The sequence below is a fragment of the Phyllobates terribilis genome, unplaced genomic scaffold (genome assembly GCF_046119375.1).
Source record: "Phyllobates terribilis strain yellow unplaced genomic scaffold, ASM4611937v1 Scaffold_2__4_contigs__length_985480577, whole genome shotgun sequence".
Taxonomy (NCBI): domain Eukaryota; kingdom Metazoa; phylum Chordata; class Amphibia; order Anura; family Dendrobatidae; genus Phyllobates; species Phyllobates terribilis.
The window spans coordinates 521,225,643-521,240,448 of NW_027362762.1; the positions used below are offsets into that span (position 1 = coordinate 521,225,643).

General features: G+C 42.0%; 1 protein-coding gene across 1 annotated transcript in view; it reads right to left on the reverse strand.

Moving 5' to 3' along the window:
• The window catches only part of HTR1D (5-hydroxytryptamine receptor 1D), a 190,513-nt gene extending 181,188 nt beyond the window's left edge, over positions 1-9,325 (reverse strand). Inside the window, exon 1 of the mRNA XM_073666017.1 lies at positions 8,862-9,325. The gene's annotated coding sequence lies outside the window, so the exon portion shown is untranslated. The remainder of the gene's footprint in view (positions 1-8,861) is intronic.
• Positions 9,326-14,806: the final 5,481 nt, after the last annotated feature.

Below are 14,806 nucleotides of genomic sequence, written 5' to 3' on the forward strand. Positions count from 1 at the left end.
TGTGTTATGGCGGCCTCCACTTCACCCACACTCCTCGCCCTGGAAACAGACATGGTGGAGGAGTGGGTCTTCTCCTCTCTAACAACTGCACCTTTAGCCCTACTCCTTCTCTTCCCTCCCTTATTCTCCCTTCTTTTGAAGTCCACGCCGTCCGCATTTACTCTCCCTCCAACCTCCAAGTGGCTGTCATATACCGACCCCCGGGCCCGATCACTGCCTTTATCGACCAATTCTCCACCTGGCTTCTTCACTTTCTCTCGGCTGACATTCCCACAATCATCATGGGCGATTTCAACATCCCCACTGACACTCGCCAGTCAGCAGCATCAAAACTCTTGTTGCTTACTTCATCCTTTCGACTTACTCAGTGGTCCTCCTCAGCCACCCACACAGACGGACACACACTAGACCTCATCTTCACCCGACTCTGCTCCCTATCTAACCTCACAACCTCCCCCCTACCCCTATCTGACCACCACCTACTCACATTCTCATCCCTGTCCTCCTCACCTGTCACCCATGTCCAGCAACTAACACACCCCCGCAGAAACCTTGCACATCTAGACACTCACACACTCTCTGACTCTGTTCTACCACTGACATCCATATCCTCACTCCATGACGCAGACAGCGCCACTGCTTTCTACAATGCCACTCTCGCATCAGCTATTGACTCGGTCGCCCCTCTTGTGCATGGCAGAGCGCGACGAGTCAACAGGCAACCCTGGTACAACAACCTTACAAAACAGCTTCGACAAGCGTCCAGGGTTGCGGAGCGGCGTTGGAAGAAAACACATACTCAAGATGACTTCACTGCTTTCAAACAAGCAACACTCGCATTCAAATCAGCACTCACCTCTGCTAAAGAGGCCTACTTCACAACCCTCATATCTTAGAATCATAGAATCATAGAATCATAGAATGGTAGAGTTGGAAGGGACCTCCTGGGTCATCTGGTCCAACCCCCTGCTCAAAGCAGGATTCACTAAATCATCTCAGACAGATGTCTGTCCAGCCTCTGTTTGAAGACGTCCATTGAAGGGGAACTCACCACCTCTCGTGGCAGCCTGTTCCACTCATTAATCACCCTAACTGTCAAAAAGTTTTTTCTAATATCTAATCTGTGTCTCCTCCCATTTAGTTTCATCCCGTTGCTTCTAGTCTTTCCCTGTGCAAATGAGAATAAAGATGATCCTTCTACAATGTGACAGCCCTTGACATATTTGTAGACAGCTATTAAGTCTCCTCTCAGTCTTCTTTTTTGCAAGCTAAACATTCCCAAATCCTGCAACCGTTCCTCATAGGACATGGTTTGCAGACCAGTCACCATTCTGGTCGCTCTTCTCTGAACTTGTTCCAGTTTGTCTATGTCTTTTTTAAAATGTGGTGCCCAAAACTGTACACAGTATTCCAGATGAGGTCTGACCAAAGAGAAGTAAAGACCGATAATGACTTCACGTGATGTAGACTGTATGCTTCTGTTAATACATCCCAGAATTGTATTTGCCTTTTTTGCTGCTGCATCACACTGTTGACTCATGTTCAGTCTATGATCTATTAGTATACCTAAGTCTTTTTCACATGTACTGTTGCTTAGCTCTATTCCTCCCATTCTGTATATGCTTTTTTCATTTTTATTGCCCAGATGTAGTACTTTGCATTTTTCCCTGTTAAAAACCATTCTGTTGGTTGCTGCCCACTGCTCCAGTTTATTTAGGTCTTTTTGAATCCTCTCTCTCTCTTCTCTAGTATTAGCTATCCCTCCTAGCTTTGTGTCATCAGCAAATTTAATCAGTTTACCCTCAATTCCTTCATCTAAATCATTGATGAAGATGTTGAACAATACAGGTCCCAGGACAGAGCCCTGTGGTATCCCACTTGAGACATTCATCCAGCTGGATGTGAAGCCATTTACAACCACCCTTTGAGTCCGATCACTAAGCCAGTTATGAATCCACCTAACAGTTGCCTGGTCCATTGCATACTTGGTCATTTTTTCAATAAGGATGGTGTGAGATACTTTGTCAAATGCTTTGCTGAAGTCAAGATATACTATATCTACAGCATTTCCCTGATCCACCCAGTCAGTGATTCTGTCATAGAAGGAAATTAAGTTAGTCTGACATGACTTGTTAGTTACAAACCCATGCTGACTCTGGTTAATCACTTCATTCTTATCCAGGTACTTACATACATGATGTTTAATAATTTGTTCAAAGATCTTTCCTGGTATAGAAGTCAGACTCACCGGCCTATAGTTCCCTGGGTCCACCTTCTTCCCCTTTTTGAAGATAGCAACAACATTTGCTCTTCTCCAGTCTTCTGGAGTCTTCCCTATCCTACAACCCCAAACAACTATTCAACACTTTCAACTCTCTCCTCCGCCCTCCACTGCCCCCTCCAACCTCCATCATCTCTACTGAGGAGTTTGCAACACACTTCAAAAACAAGATTGACCAAACACGGCAAGTCTTTACTGTCCGACCACCACAACCCCTCTGTCTTCCACACCACTTCCCCACCTCTATAACCTCCCTTCCCAACATCACGGAAAGAGAACTTACTCGTCTCCTCTCTAAATCACACCTCACCACATGTGCACTCGACCCCATCCCATCCCACCTCCTCCCTAACATCACCCCCACACTCATCCCATCCCTAACCCATCTCTTCAACCTATCACAATCCTCTGGTACTTTCCCTGCTGCCTTCAAACATGCCACAATCACACCCATCCTCAAAAAGCCATCCCTCGACCCAACCGCCCTGTCCAGCTTTCGCCCCATATCGCTGCTCCCATTTGCCTCCAAACTCCTTGAGCAACACGTTCACGCTGCACTTTCCTCCCACTTTTCATCTAACTCTCTCTTCGACAACCGACAATCCGGCTTCCGCCCCCACCATTCCACCGAAACTGCCCTTATCAAAATCACCAATGACCTACTTACAGCCAAAGCTAACAGACAATTCTCTGTACTCCTTCTACTTGACCTGTCTTCTGCTTTCGATACAGTTGACCACTGCCTCCTACTGCAGATCCTCTCTTCCTTTGGCGTCAAAGACCTTGCCCTATCCTGGATCTCCTCATACCTTTCTAACCGCACATTTAGCGTCTCCCACTCCCACGCTACCTCCTCACCCATCCCCCTCTTTGTTGGAGTCCCTCAAGGCTCTGTCCTAGGACCCCTACTCTTCTCAATCTATACCCTTGGCCTGGGACAGCTCATAAAATCCTATGGCTTCCAGTACCATCTGTACGCTGATGACACCCAGATCTACCTCTCTGGCTCAGACGTCACCTCTCTGCTGTCCAGAATCCCAGCATGTCTAGCAGCCATATCCTCCTTCTTCTCCTCCCGCTACCTCAAGCTCAATGTACAGTACAGACCAAAAGTTTGGACACACCTTCTCATTTAAAGATTTTTCTGTATTTTCATGACTTTGAAAATTGTACATTCAAACTGAAGGCATCAAAACTATGAATTAACACATGTGGAATTATATACTTAACAAAAAAGTGTGAAACAACTGAAAATATGTCTTAAATTCTAGGTTATTCAAAGTAGCCACCTTTTGCTTTGATGACTGCTTTGCACATTCTTGGCATTCTCTTGATGAGCTTCAAGAGGCAGTCACCGGAAATGGTCTTCCAACAATCTTGAAGGAGTTCCCAGAGATGCTTAGCACTTGTTGGCCCTTTTGCCTTCACTCTGCGGTCCAACACACCTCAAACCATCTCGATTGGGTTCAGGTCTGGTGACTGTGGAGGCCAGGTCATCTGGCGTAGCACCCCATCACTCTCCTTCTTGGTCAAATAGCCCTTACACAGCCTGGAGGTGTGTTTGGGGTCATTGTCCTGTTGAAAAATAAATGATGGTCCAACTAAATGCAAACCGGATGGAATAGCATGCCGCTGCAAGATGCTGTGGTAGCCATGCTGGTTCAGTATGCCTTCACTAGAGTCCATCCGTTCACCGTTTCTGCGTCACACAAAGACACGGTGGTTGGAACCAAAGATCTCAAATTTGAACTCATCAGACCAAAGCACAGATTTCCACTTGTCTAATGTCCATTCCTTGTGTTTTTTAGCTCAAACAAGTCTCTTATGCTTATTGCCTGTCCTTAGCCGTGGTTTCCTAGCAGCTATTTTACCATGAAGGCCTGCTGCACAAAGTCTCCTCTTAACAGTTGTTGTAGAGATGTGTCTGCTGCTAGAACTCTGTGTGACATTGACCTGGTCTCTAATCTGAGCTGCTGTTAACCTGCGATTTCTGAGGCTGGTGACTGGGATAAACTTATCCTCAGAAGCAGAGGTGACTCTTGGTCTTCCTTTCCTGGGGCGGTCCTCATGTGTGCCAGTTTCTTTGTAGCGCTTGATGGCTTTTGCAATTGCACTTGGGGACACATTCAAAGTTTGCCCAATTTTTCGGACTGACTGACCTTCATTTCTTAATGTAATGATGACCACTCGTTTTTCTTTACTTAGCTGCTTTTTTCTTGCCATAATACAAATTCTAACAGTCTATTCAGTAGAACTATCATCTGTGTATCCACCTGACTTCTGCACTACTCAACTGATGGTCCCAACCTCATTTATAAGGCAAAAAACACCACTTATTAAACCTGACAGGGCACACCTGTGAAGTGAAAAACATTTCCGGTTACTACCTCTTGAAGCTCATCAAGAGAATGGCAACAGTGTGCAAGCAGTCATCAAAGCAAAAGGTGGCTACTTTGAAGAACCTAGAGTATAAGCATATTTTCAGTTGTTTCACACTTTTTTGTTAAGTATATAATTCCACATGTGTTAATTCATAGTTTTGATGCCTTCAGTGTGAATGTACAATTTTCATAGTCATGAAAATACAGAAAAATCTTTAAATGAGAAGATGTGTCCAAACTTTTGGTCTGTACTGTAGACAAAACTGAACTCATCATCTTTCCCCCATCTCGCATATCTTCCCCACCTGATCTATCTATCACAATAAACGACATCACTCTTTCTGCTGTACCGACAATCCGCTGCCTCGGAGTAACCCTTGACTCTGCCCTGTCCTTCAAACCCCACATCCAAGCTCTCGCCACCTCCTGTCACCTCCAGCTCAAAAACATTTCCAGAATCCGTCCTTTCCTCAACCCTAACTCTACTAAACTGCTTGTGCATGCCCTCATCATCTCCCGCCTCGACTATTGCAACATCCTCCTCTGTGGCCTCCCTGCTAACACTCTCACACCCCTCCAGTCCATCCTCAACTCTGCTGCACGACTCGTTCATCTCTCGTCTCGCTATTCCTCTACTAAGCCCCTTTGTAAATCGCTTCACTGGCTCCCAATTGCCCAGCGCATCCAGTTCAAACTACTAACACTGACCTACAAAGCCATCCACAACCTCTCTCCTCCATACATCTCTGAACTAATCTCCCGATATATTCCCTCACGTAACCTCCGGTCTTCCCATGACCTACTTCTCTCCTCCACACTTATCCGTTCCTCACGTAATCGCCTCCAAGATTTCTCCCGAATATCCCCCATCCTATGGAATTCTGTGCCTCAACAAGTCCGATTATCCACCACATCCGGATCCTTCAGACGGAACCTGAAAACCCATCTCTTCAAGAAAGCTTACAGCCTGCAATGACCCTGCTGCCTCCTCAACAACGCCGAAGCAACTACTACTGCAACCCCCCAACCTACTGTCTCCTCTCTATTCCCATAGAATGTAAGCCCGCAAGGGCAGGGTCCTCTTCCCTCCGTACCAGTCTATCATTGTTACTTTGTTTACTGTAGTGATATTCTTATTTTGTATGTAACCCCTTATGTACAGCGCCATGGAATCAATGGCGCTATATAAATTAATAATAATAACCCAAATTCTGCTTTTTATTAGCTCTAGGTTACGTTCACATACCTCCACTTGATTACCTTTTGTGGGGGCTGCTTGTGAGATGTGCTCGGCCCTTTAGAATTTTATAAGATCCCCAACTAACAGGATATCTTCGTCCCTGGATGTCCCAGGCAGTAGATATCATAGGCATATTTCTTACCGCGATTTTATCTTTACCTAGATATCAAGCATGGCCTGGATAGCATCATCTATTGGACAGTTATTAAGCTGTAGGGGTTAGAATGTTCCCACAGTGATGTGAGGGAATACGTTCTGTTCGTCTCTTCGCAACGACACTGAAACTATAGATCCCATAAATATTGGATCGATGCAAAACCCCAATATTCACATCTGGTCACCAGAGACAAAAATTCAAAGATTATTTTTTCATGAGAAGAAGCACTATCCCTGGGAAACATACTATCCCGCCTCTGCGTAAACAAATCTCAAAGTTTGCTGTCTTTTCTCAAGAAAATTCCTTGCTGTAATTAGTTGATCACTGCAGGAGGCTTCTGCTTGAAAGGAGGTTGAAGTTCCACTTCTCTCTCTATTTCCCCTGGTTCAAATATTTTCTCTCTCCCTAGCTATAATTATTTACACATGTTCAATGTGTAGTCCTACTTCAGTGGAAGTTGGAGTGTAAGCTCTTCTCCCTTCTGGAGAGGTCTTATAGATTTTAATTTTTCTCTATGACAGTGGATTTCTCTGGAATAAGACATCGGATCGCAGATATCAAGGAATCAATTTACTCAGCCTCCTAGGACCCTCATGACCATATAGACGGTTTAGGATAGTTGATCCTACTGACAGATTTCCTTTAAAGCACTCATCTGTGGAGTGAATTTTTTTCAAAACACCTCACTATTTCTCTGATATTAACATTCTCTTGCAGATCAATCCCCCATGGTCCCTAGTCATGTCCCTGAGACAAGTGGCTGCTGCAGCCAATCATTGGCATTGGTAATGATCCACTACAGTTAGTAATTGACTGTATGGGTTTGTACATGAATGTCAGGCGAACAGTGAGGAATTACTTATTTTCTTTTAAATATCTAGCATTGTTCTTTAAAGTCACTATTCCCAGCCACCTCTTTATGATTCCATGAAAGCAGTCAGACATTATTCAGCTTATCAAAAGGGATTTTGCTATCTATAACTGGTTCAGACTCTTGATCAAGGGATTTGTTCAATCAGTAAAGATTTTTCTCTATCTAAAGTAAATTGGACTGGGATTTCAATGATGCCCTTTGACTTCCACTAGATAACCTTAGGTTAAACTTAATGGACACGTTTCATATATTTTTTCAAGTAATTTCTTACAGTGATAGCAACATGCCATTACCAGAACTGTATGCAAAGTAAATAAGCATGTCACAACTGCTTGCACTGGCCAAAATAGCATTGTTCTTGTAGACAACCAGTCATTTGTCATATTGAAGTAAACCTACATTATAATATATTTTATAATAATGTCAGGTTGCTTTCAGAATCCCAAAAGAGGAATGACGATCGTGACTTTTTTAGCTTTAGGATGGGTTTAGATGGTCATATTTCATGGTCTGTATTTGGATCACAATGCCCAGAGTCTCTAGACCTGAATTTACAGCTTTAAAGACACACAACGGGCTGTAATATTAGGTTGGGAGACGCGTGCTCAGGGCAGGCATTGTGATTAGTATATGGACAGTTAAATATACCTAGCAGAACCCGGCATTAGTTGTCTTGTTCAAATCCAACCAGAACAATTTGGAATGATAATTAATTTTCTAACAAATGTTATCTGTAATTATTATTCTTTTTAATATAACCACTGTATGACTTCCAAGATGGCATTGGATGCCGAGAATAGAAGTGGAAGCCAAGAAAGTAAAAAAAAAATGAAAAATGAAGTAAAGTCAATTCAAGGCTACCTGCACTTAGAGCTGCTTTTAGCATACATCATACTAAGATTGGTACTAAATATATACTGTCTTCTACTGCACTTTACAATGTTGATGTAAATTGCAGAGAAAAAAAAGACTAAAACAAAAAAATAATAAAACTGGAAAATAATTTCCATTGCTTTAAAAAGCTAGCTAGATGACATCCCTTTTTCTAGTTTCCTGACCCCCTTTAATGTACATACAGCTTCCCTTTCATGTCTAGTTGCATTTCCATTTTTTTCTTTGATGACTGATTGCATCTCTTCTTTTATCCTGAGAAGGCAGCACTGTGCTATGGTGTATTTACAAAGGTACACTGACATTGAATGCTGAACTTCCATAGTGCATTCCATATATATCTAGCTTGTACTTATCAAACAAGCCTTGGTTATCTTTTGCTGTGAAATAGTTCCAGGACCTCTGGAAGAACAAGCTGTATGGGGAGTTGAAGCATGGAGCTAATTCATCAATGAAGCTTGACAGAAAGACATTTTGCTTTGGACAGGTAAGATATTAGTGGAAGTAGTAAAGAATTAATGTGTGCCTTAACGCTCCCTCTTTGCCTCTTTTGTAGAAGTGGTGCATGCAAAAACTGAAACTTTACCAAAATGTAACTAAAGACATAAGTCTAAATATGTGTAACCACATTACCTGCATAAAGTATGTCAGTTTTGCATTATATAATGTTGTCTCTCAGAACACTGATTTTGCCTTTAAAACTATCCCAAAGAAAAAAAATCTTCTTTTTTTGAACAATTCTAGGCTTTGTTAATTAAAAATGCATAACAGTACATTGAATATTTAGCTGCAGAGCTGAGATTGCCTTTTGGCACATGTACCGTGATATCTCAGTGTCTAATCGGAGCTTTTACACAGGCTGAATAGCATAACTGATGAGTTATGTTCACTCTGCTTATTCAGTAATGACTTATAAAATATTATAGATACCATATAAATTAGTTTTGGCATTCAAATATAGTAAAAAAAATATGAGTAGTTTTTGTCATGTGCTGTAAAGAATTGCTCAATATGAAGAATAATGCAGATTCACTTACCAGATTCTGAAAGAGTGAATGCAAACACAAAAAAAAGTGATTTTCTGCTAGATTTCAGCATGCCAAAAGTGCATTGCAATCCACCACGTAAGGTAATTACTATGTGCAAGGCTCTGTCAGGAACCAAAATATTTACATTGCATTACCAAGAAAAAGAAAATATATGCTAACCATATTACATGGGGTTTCTAGGAAATAAATCCATAAATCCTTAGATTTCTTTTTCATTCCAAAATTTGTACTCCACATTCCGGCAGCTAGTAGCGGAAACTGAGAATCCTTATTCTTCTGCTTTAGCTTAAATCCTGAAAACTGTGTTTCTATTCTAGACTGGATTACTACAAAAACTGCTCAGTACTGCATTAAGATCCATCCAGGAAAGATTGTTCAAAAGTCTAGCAGAGCAGCGTTTGACTGACTGAAGCTTCTAGCTTTCTCCAGTATATATTGATGGAAGATCCACCGTTTAAGCTATGGGAGGAGTTGTACTGTTTGCATCAGCAGAGTACATTAACCAGTTCTCAGCTAATGAAAATGTGCAAATCACACATGAAGAAACTACCTGCACTGCACATTTATTTTTAAAACCAGCCATACTGTAGGCTAGTAAAAATGTATTATAGCTGCTTTTGTGAAAATCAGGCACATGCCAACACACAGCATATAATTCCATATACATTAAATGGTTAAATCAAATCAGTCAGTATATACCTACCGCGATGTATATAAAAATCAACAGACTTCAGATGAATGTGAACATTATATTAAAGAAATGAATAAATACCACATAATATAAGTCATTATTAAAAAATCTTTATATGTAGAGGAAAACTAATAATAACCCATAGGGCATGCCCTTCTACAATCATTTAAAAGAATACAGACTATTCAAAAGGAGGTGGAGGAAAGTAAAATGGCAGCTTATAGGTACGGATATCGATTAGAGTTTATGTGCTTCTTAATTCCCCTGTCACCTGGAGAAAACATCATAATAATAGATAGAGATGAACAAAACAATGTGCAGGACCCTAATCAGTTCAGTGGCCATGTCAATAGTCCTTGGGACCAATGCAAACTGCCCCCTACCTGCCTGGATCCTGGAGACTTTTTTTTAATTTGTGGGCTCATCATGACATCATGATTGCGGTCTGACGCATGTATGATGTCGTTCCTGGATTTACTTAGCAAAACAGGAATGGGTGATGCCGGTAGGAAAGAGGCTGTTCTCAAGGCCCCAGTCTTGTGGCCACGGACTACTGACATCGGCGCTGGAAAAGGGTCCTGCAGATCAATTCGTTAGTCTCTAATAACAGGACATTTTTTATTCATGACCTCCACCCACTTTCTTATTAAGCTTACTCTTGTGAAATTATACTTTAGGGAGCTGTTCTTTATATCTCCAGTGAAGTATAGCTTTTAGATAGATACACCTATGGTTCAAAAGGCCATGCACCCTGCAGTATTAGAAATACATGGAATGTAGCGGGAAATTACTCTACCTTCTATTCTATACAGAGCCACACACTCAAGAAATGAGAAAAAAATGGTTGCATGTTCCAGTACAAACTACATGGAACTGTTCTCCCCTGAAGCTTCTGTTGTAACCAACATGTAAGAACACCATTCAGTGTCGGTGCATGCGTAAATGCATACAGTGTGTTGCATACAGCATATGTACAAGCGACTTTGCATGCATACGCTGGACCAGTCATATGCCTAAACTATTGAACAACCATTTTCATAGCAGAACATTAGCTATCAAAACAGAGTATACCTCTACTATGGGGATTTTTTATTAATTCCCCTTTAAAAGAAGACAAGCGCAGATGAAAATCAGTTTCAAATATTCAGTTTTACATTTTTGCTACTTCACATATGTTTAATTGTTACAACATTAAAAGGAGGCGCAAATCCTTTGTGGTGTTAATACTCACATGGTGGTGCTATTGCTTAACACTGCACTTAAGCTGAACAGAATATCACAATAATTGTGCCTCTCTCAATCAGGAGGACCCTGTTCACCATACAAGAGCCACACTCCAAGACAAAATTACTCCACAAAGGTCTTCCATAAGAATACACTTCTCACAATGGGCCAGAAGGATGTTCCTTGCCCTACATAGACCTTACCCTCAAATGTCTTTATCACACCACCTTTAGCATTAATGATTTTGTTCCGTTCACTGCACTTTAGGACTATGGTCTCTAGACCCTGCTTTCTAGACCTCTTGTTACACCACCCCTTCCATGAACAACTCAGTTCCGGCTGAACCACTGTACATTTGAAATAAACAGGCCTCATCTAAGGCTTCTAGATAACCAGACTTCTTCCACAGTTTTTCATTAATCCTAACCATCTTGGCTTCCTCCAAGCTGAAATTATCTAGACGTGCACAGCAAGCTCTCCCAGAGTTAACCCATGTTGACATTACACTCAGCTATGCCTCTTTAGCTGCGACATGCACTGAGCACAGCAAGCTAACCTCGTCAACAGTTAGACCCTCCTAGCCAAAGACTGTTAAGTGATCACTGTGTTAGCGAATCATCTGCTATTTGACAACCAGGCTTTGCTCAGTGAAGTAGCTGACCCACTCCCCTGTATTTACCTGCCCAAGCACACTGGAGGAACTTCTATACAGTATCTCATCAGGTCATGCCACCTGGCTTCTAGCCTACCATCAATGTCTTCAATGGGCAAGCCATTACCAGACTCAAGACTGTCACCACTCCAATTACCAAGTCTGCGGCAACTTCCAGCTCACCACACCTTCCCTTGTCAGAGGCCAACCACAACTACAGTATACACTGCACTTGGACCAGCTATACCTTGCCCTATTATGGAAAAGTATTTCCTCTCACATGTTGTGGCTCAGTATTTTGGCATGACTGTGTAAACCTTTTGTGCCCTACATACATACATTCTGAAGCGAACAGCCAAAAAGATTCAATACTGTGGCCAGCTTCATACAACAACATTACCTGGTGGTGCTGTAAGGGACCTCTCACAGCAAGGCTTGTTTTGTGGTCCCTAAACATTCTGTTGCGGTACCCATGAGTGTGTGTAATCTGGGGGTCTGCTGCTTACCCCTATTCAGACCTCAAGTGGTTTGATGTTACGGGGATTTTTTATTTATGCAACAAACTAGTGCAACCAGGATCCGTTTTAAGAAATTAAAATTTCTTTACTGGAATTCTTCAAACAGGATTTCAGCAATTGATAGCAGGCACAATACTTTATATATATTTCGTCTGCATCATGCAGAGGCTCCTTGATTGAAAGTATTAAATACGGCATTTCTATAGTATAGGCACAATTCAAGAGTAAGAGAGTACGTCTCAAGTTTAGCTCTGTTCTTACTTTCTTTATTCTCCTTTGCAACGGGTACCCCGCATTCCTTCCTGGTTGGAATAGGACTTCTCTAAATCTCCAGGACCAGTTTACACAATGCCTTTATGTTGTCTACACCTTCTAGCTGCCTAGGGGAATTATGTCTCCCTTAGCTCTGTCTATTGTTATGGCTGGTACTCACTTATAGTGAAAAGAACCTTCTTATTCCTCCTTTAATCTCTGCACTCCAGCCATATAAGAAATCAATTCCTGTAACACTTGCTCTGGAACTTGCTATCCCTTTTAAAGTGTTGCTGAACACACTTTCCAACATGTGGCCTTTCCCTAATCAGCAATGCTTCATACCTCTTCAATAGCTATTCATCAACTGCCTAACACCCAGGAATTAACTTCCTGAGCCCACTTAACTCCTGCCAACCTGGGCTCGCACTAACAGTAAACACTGTGACCTCTAAATAACCAGGAAACTTCAGTCACATGAGAATAAATGACATGAAGGTCAATACAATAATATATGAGAAAGCTTCAAAGAGGGTGTTTCGAAGACTTTTTCTCCTTTACAGCGCTGCTGAGTAACTGACCATATGGGTAACATTCAAAGAAACAGCATAATGTACACGACATAGCATGAACAATATGCAATTATGTAAAATACTTAGCAGTCTTTCAAATAACTAACCTGTCCATTTGTCTCCTGGTGGCTCTACTTTTTCCAAACAGCCAATGTCAATCTTTGATTAGAATGACTAACGCGGTCAATTGTCCATAAAAAAAGCCAAGCATATCAGACAGGAGACAAGGCGCTATCGCTCTATTTTGGAGTAGCTTGGAACCGAGCTGGGCAAACGGTGGCCCATGTGCCACATCTGGCTGTTCTAGTCCGGCCTCTGGACCCAGACAGCAAAAGGACTGCAACAGTGACCCATGGGCCGCAAAATGCTCTCACCCTCAGGATGCAGATAGGGGTGAATACGTTGGTGGATAACTGTGCTGCTGGCTCCTACTTCCACCAATCAGCATGTGAGACAGCAGACACGATGATGTCATTTCATTGCACCTACTGTGCAGAAAGTCAGTGTACCCGAGATGGGAGCAGATCGCCAGGGGAAGAACAATGGGAGAGAGGGGAGTATGTGTTTTTTTTTTTCATATGTCTATGGAATATTTGCATATACAGTTATATGAAAAAGTTTGGGCACCCCTATTAATCTTAAGCTTAATGTTTTATAAAAATTGGTGTTTTTGCAACAGCTATTTCAGTTTGATATATGTAATAACTGTTGGACACAGTAATGTTTCTGCCTTGAAATGAGGTTTATTGTACTAACAGAAAATGTGCAATCTGCATTCAAACAAAATTTGACAGGTGCATAAGTATGGGCACCTCACCAGAAAAGTGACATTAATATTTAGTAGATCCTCCTTTTGCAAAAATAACAGCCTCTAGTCGCTTCCTGTAGCTTTTAATGATTTCCTGGATCCTGGATGAAGGTATTTTTGACCATTCCTCTTTACAAAACAATTCCAGTTCAGTTAAGTTTGATGGTCGCCGAGCATGGACAGCCCTCTTCAAATGATCCCACAGATGTTCAATGATATTCAGGTCTGGGGACTGGGATGGCCATTCCAGAACATTGTAATTGTTCCTCTGCATGAATGCCTGAGTAGATTTGGAGCGGTGTTTTGGATCATTGTCTTGCTGAAAGATCCATCCCCTGCGTAACTTCAACGTTGTCACTGATTCTTGAACATTATTGTTAAGAATCTGCTGATACTGAGTGGAATCCATGCGTCCCTCAACTTTAACAAGATTCCCAGTGCCGGCATTGGCCACACAGCCCCAAAGCATGATGGAACCTCCACCAAATTTTACTGTGGGTAGCAAGTGTTTTTCTTGGAATGCTGTGTTTTTTTGCCGCCATGCATAACGCCTTTTTGTATGACCAAACAACTCAATCTTGGTTTCATCAGTCCACAGGACCTTCTTCCAAAAAGAAATTGGCTTCTTCAAATGTGCTTTTGCATACCTCAGCCGACTCTGTTTGTGGCGTGCTTGCAGAAACGGCTTCTTTCGCATCACTCTCCCATACAGCTTCTCCTTGTGCAAAGTGCGTTGTATAGTTGACCGATGCACAGTGACACCATCTGCAGCAAGTTGATGCTGCAGCACTCTGGAGGTGGTCTGAGGATTGTCCTTGACTGATCTCACCATTCTTCTTCTCTGCCTTTCTGATGTTTTTGTTGGCTTGCCACTTCTGGCCTTAACAAGAACTGTCCCTGTGTTCTTCCATTTCCTTACTATGTTCCTCACAGTGGAAACTGACAGGTTAAATCGCTGAAACAGCTTTTTGTATCCTTCCCCTGAACAACTATGTTGAATAGTCTTTGTTTTCAGATCATTTGACAGTTGTTTTGAGGAGCCCATGATGCCACTCTTCAGAGGAGATTCAAACAGGAGAACAACTTGCAAGTGGCCACTAAGTAGCTTTTCTCATGATTGCATACACCTGGCTATGAAGTTCAAAGCTCAATGAGGTTACAAAACCAAAAAAAGTGCTTTAGTAAGTCAGTAAAAAGTAGGTAGGAGTATTTAAAA